Here is a 4,698-nt window from a genome sequence, read left to right as displayed (position 1 = left end):
AGCAGACGTGTCCGGTCACTTCCATGACGTTTGGGCATCGAAATTAGCCTATCATGGTTGTAGATGATCTAAGATACTGAAGTACTTCACGTCAAGATGTAGTACGCAAGTTCACAAACCCTCATGCCTATGGTTTTATGTGCAGATGCCTAGCTCACTCCCGCCAGTACAATTCAAAATTCAAAAAGTCAAACCAGACTCAACCTCTGCCAAGACAATGCGACCGAGGGCATGTACCCAGGTATAAGTGCAATCATATCTACCTTTGCCACCTTTTCTGATCATGGTCGCTACTCAGAACAGATGGATGTTTAGTCCAGCGCGTTGACAGGTAACCGCTACTGAAGTTATCAACTCGATGAGAGTTCATCCAAATCCGGACACATTTTACCACCTCATCCATCAGTAATTTCAGAGACCTGGCACCTTGCCCAAAGCTAACTGCAAAATTTTCCAAACTGATAAAACAATTTTCGCGAGAATCTGTGGCAGCATCACACGTCAGAATTCAATAAAATTTCAGGCTATATTCTTTTCCATCAAAGTACAGAACACGAAGCACACAGATAGTAAACTACACAGCGCAACTGGTATGGAGCAATTATATGGACCAAGTACTGGCAGTATGGATTGATGTCTAGCCATCATCTGATAACCTAGAGTTTTCATCAGACAATTAGTACATCAGTAGACTCCATTGACACCACTCGGAATTAGTACATGAGTTGACTCCATTGGCACAATTAGTTCGATATTGAAAGAGCTTTGTTTGACTGACTCTTCTATATTATACGATGCTCTATGGCAACAGATCAATGAGAGCGAAAAGAGTATTATTAAAATTGCATGCGTGCCTTATATATACCAAGGGTCATTCTTGAGAAAATTTGTTGCTCATGCCTCATGACATTTAGAAGAAACTTTTGGATAATATGTAGGTGCTAGCACTTTGCATGAGGTACAAACCTTACAGGTTCACTCAAGCAAATAACACAAATCATATAATCGCACAACAATGGTTCACAGACTTCCAGAAAAATTGAGAGAGAGAGAAGCAGCAACAGGTTGGAGTTTAGAGAACTGCAGCAACGGGGTTGAGAATTGCTTCAGAAGAAGTGCAGCAGCAGTGCTAGGAGAGATGGGACAGCCGCAGGCAGCAAGGAGCAGAGATGAGAGGCAGCAGCGCCAAGGCAAGATTACTATAGAACCTACGACTAAGTCAAACTATATATTTTTTATGGGCATACTCGCGACTTGGATCCTTCATTTTTCAAATTTGAGCATTGGCGCATATCCACTATATGGATTAGTCATATTATTAGGCTGGGTCAGTATATTAGTAAATTTGTCACATATACACAGTTTGTCGAACCAATTCCAATAATAATCAATAGACGCATATCTCTGAAAAAAGGAATACACATGCATACAGTGGAAGTGTCTCGAGGGCCAAACTATTCTGGAAACTATCATAGCAGAAATCATAATTTTTCTAAATCTGGACTAACAGGGGATGTACGCACACTTGGGTTGATCACTTGCACAATCAAATCTTACTACTGGACATTGGTATTGTCTGATGCTTCCCATCGAACATCAGCCAATTTGTGATTTACCATTGCCCTATGGACTCGACATCCCAGCTATCTTGCTCTGGCAGCTTAGTGGTACCAGACCAAATGCTTGGATGCCTGTTCTGGAATTTGTTCCAAATCTGTGCCGCTCCCTAGGTGGACTCATAGAAGGTTGACCAATGTTTTGTAAACCAGTTACAACATACATACACTTCGAAAAATGCATAGAACAGAAACTGCATTTTTGAACTTGCATTGCACTATGGAAGAAATTGATGATATTGTCCCCAAGTGGTCTAGGATAACATGATGATCAAACAAAACACTAAGTGATTATGTAGTAAATTCTTAAATCAGTATTTCAATAAAACAACATCTGTTAATTTGGAACTATTTGATATTGTTGATTGTTCGTAAGTCCATTTAGTTAGAGAAGGTTCTCAATCGGATTGCCACCCTGCTTTCATTCAATTAGGTTCAGCAAATTCCTGTTATTACCTTGACAGTGCCCACTCTTGGAGAGAGTTAATATTTTTTGCAAGAAATCTCTCTGTTATAAGTGGTCCAAATTTATCTATATGTATCATGTATGTCCCCAATAATAGAAAAAACATTTCTGGTCCAAATTTATCTATATGTATTACGTATATGTCCCCAAATTTATCTACATGTATCACGTATGTCCCCAATAATAACCTTTCTCTGATTTCTGAGTTTCAGAGGTAGAGGGTAGAACAATTAGAAAGTCAACAAAGTGCTAGATGAATCTGATTGGAGAACAAAAGACAACAGAATATCTTGTGCATAATTTATCAATTATATGTCCAATTAGTACTGTCCTGTTAAAGGTCGAAGCTAGAATCATAGATCTTACAACTATACTTCAGAAAAGAACCATCCAATGTCAGAGTTTTATCATTGCTAAATGTCGAGATCTCATATCATACAGTGATAATCCTCCTAGATTAAGATTATACCAAATTAGTGAATGAATAAAATAACTACAATTTGGAGCTTCAAGTAAATCAAACAGTTAACTTAATTCTCTAGTCGACGACTATGTTGGTACCTGAAGAATCATTCTGCCCGTGCCATTAGTTCAGCACCTTGGTCCCTTGTTCTTGGCGTCTCCGATCCCAAATCTCCAACCTGGTAGCGAATTAGCATGGTTTAGTTTAGCCCTTATCTATACACTTGAATCAAATAAACATGCAAACATGGCATTTATAGAACAGAGGTACACCACAACAGATGGAAACTCCAAGGTGTAAGACTATTTTTCAGAGAAGTGTCTTGTTTTTTCTTTTTATTGAGAAAAGAGAATCATCTTGTTCAGATAACATACAATCGGGCAAACTTTAAACCACACGTAATAAGACCAATCTGGCTGCTTTCCTAGACTATCGTTTGCTAGGATTTTGATAATCATGAAAAACAGGAAGCTTGAGTATCCTCCATTCCTCCAAATTTGTTTGGAGCATGGAAGTTTAGAATCCTCCTAACTGGTCAATGACGGGTGACTCCCGCCTAATTCCCCTAGCTTTGTCCTAGGAAAGCCTAAGTTTTAGAAATTAATGTCTAATATGCATCACAATCTCAAGAGATTCTTCTGATAATAAATTCATTTTGCAAAGGAAAGAATCTAACTGAATCTATATGTATGTATTTTTCTAAGGAAAGAATCTAACTGAATCAACGACTGCATAAGGTTCTTTAGTAACACACAGTTGCTTTATTGTACATATATCTGAGGCCAAAATAAGAGACATGAAATCATACTGCAGAAAAAGAGGAAAAGAAACCAGTCTCCAACTGTATGTAAACTAAGAAGAAGATGAACACTACATGCTAGGGACTAATCAATCTCAGGTCAAGCCAATACATTGGTAGAAAATAGCAAGGCAAATGGAGAAAATTTGAACTGACCCTGGTCCTCCTCTGGCCGACCATCCATTGGCTGCTGCTCCAAGTGCGTGGACACGGACATGCATACAGTCCTCTCCGAGTAGCCTCCACGCATGACCTCCTATCCCATGCGCAAAGTGAGCAGCTGCTCATGCAGGCATCGGTAATCAAAATTATGTTAAATGACTCTTTTTCTCCCCCCATCCATCTTACCAATTCAAGCTTGCCGCTGCAGGCAATGGCATATCTAATAGCAATATGCCATATGAACACCATTGAATAACTGAAAGCAATAGTCTTGGGTCACCTTACATGGCACCTAGCGTCTCTCCAAGAATTTATCATCAAGCTTGATTGCATACTATAAGGGATCCATGTGCAAGCTGAAAATTGTCAGTACAATCAAGTCTATTTGTACCATAACTGTTCCCTATATCCAAGGATACTTGGAGTTTTGATCTGATACAGAAATATATCAAATATCAGTTTCAGAAAGGTACATACTATAATCTCTACTATCAAATATCAGTTTTTTACCTTGGTGCTTCCCCAACGGAGCTGCCGGATAGAGGACCGACCCAGTGTTCGTGTATCATCAGAATCGCGTGGTGCCTTGGGGCTCATGTACAGGTGGGAGTTAACTCTACATCAAAACAGAAAAGATCATGATAGGAATAGAATAGCTGGCAAATTCCGCCGGTGAGGAGCACCGAGGCATGAACCGACATCGGCAGCGCCCTCCATTAATCTGCTAGGCCGGGGGCGCAGAGGCCCACCTGCGGGAGAGGCAGGGAGGCGGCCATGACACATCGTTCTGGAGGGGTGGCTACCATGGCATGGGACGGCGGCGGCTGAGCACGGCGCGGGCGCTCGGGAAGACGGCGGACCATGGAGGCGCGTGAAGCGGGGCGGAGACGCACAGATCTGGTCGCTCCCAGGTCAGATCGGGCCGTAGTGGAGCTCCACATCAGGATCCATGCTGCCGTTGTTTCTGAAATAGAGAGATACAAGATTTGAGAGAGAGAGAGAAAAAAGGAAGGGAGAAGGGAGAAGAAGAGAGATAGGGCGCGCGGGAGCGGTTACTGGACGACGGCTGGAGGTCGGCAACGGCGGCGCGGGATGCCGGCGTGAGGAGCAGTCGGCAGAGGCGGCGCGTAACGCCGGCGTGAGGAGCAGGCCAGAGGGAGAAAACCGGGATGGGGGAAAGAAAATCGAATGG

The 4,698-nt window shown here is 42.0% G+C and overlaps 1 long non-coding RNA gene across 3 annotated transcripts; it reads right to left on the bottom strand.

Moving 5' to 3' along the window:
• Window positions 1–2,196: 2,196 nt before the first annotated feature.
• LOC119325729 lies at window positions 2,197–4,665 on the bottom strand. 3 transcript variants are annotated; one of them, XR_005157658.1, is made up of 6 exons: window positions 4,563–4,665; window positions 4,017–4,470; window positions 3,693–3,938; window positions 3,501–3,600; window positions 2,644–2,723; window positions 2,197–2,534 (listed from the first exon to the last, which is right to left on the bottom strand). It is a non-coding gene; the product is annotated as an uncharacterized LOC119325729 (long non-coding RNA). The 3 variants fall into 3 exon arrangements; XR_005157659.1 differs by having other exon boundaries at window positions 2,197–2,723; window positions 4,017–4,122; window positions 4,256–4,470; XR_005157657.1 differs by having other exon boundaries at window positions 2,197–2,723.
• Between the last annotated feature and the right edge of the window lie 33 nt (window positions 4,666–4,698).

Source organism: Triticum dicoccoides, chromosome 6B (assembly GCF_002162155.2).
Source record: "Triticum dicoccoides isolate Atlit2015 ecotype Zavitan chromosome 6B, WEW_v2.0, whole genome shotgun sequence".
NCBI classification, from domain to species: Eukaryota; Viridiplantae; Streptophyta; class Magnoliopsida; order Poales; family Poaceae; genus Triticum; species Triticum dicoccoides.
Note: the sequence above shows the minus strand (reverse complement) of the source record. Positions and strands in the feature narration are given on the sequence as shown.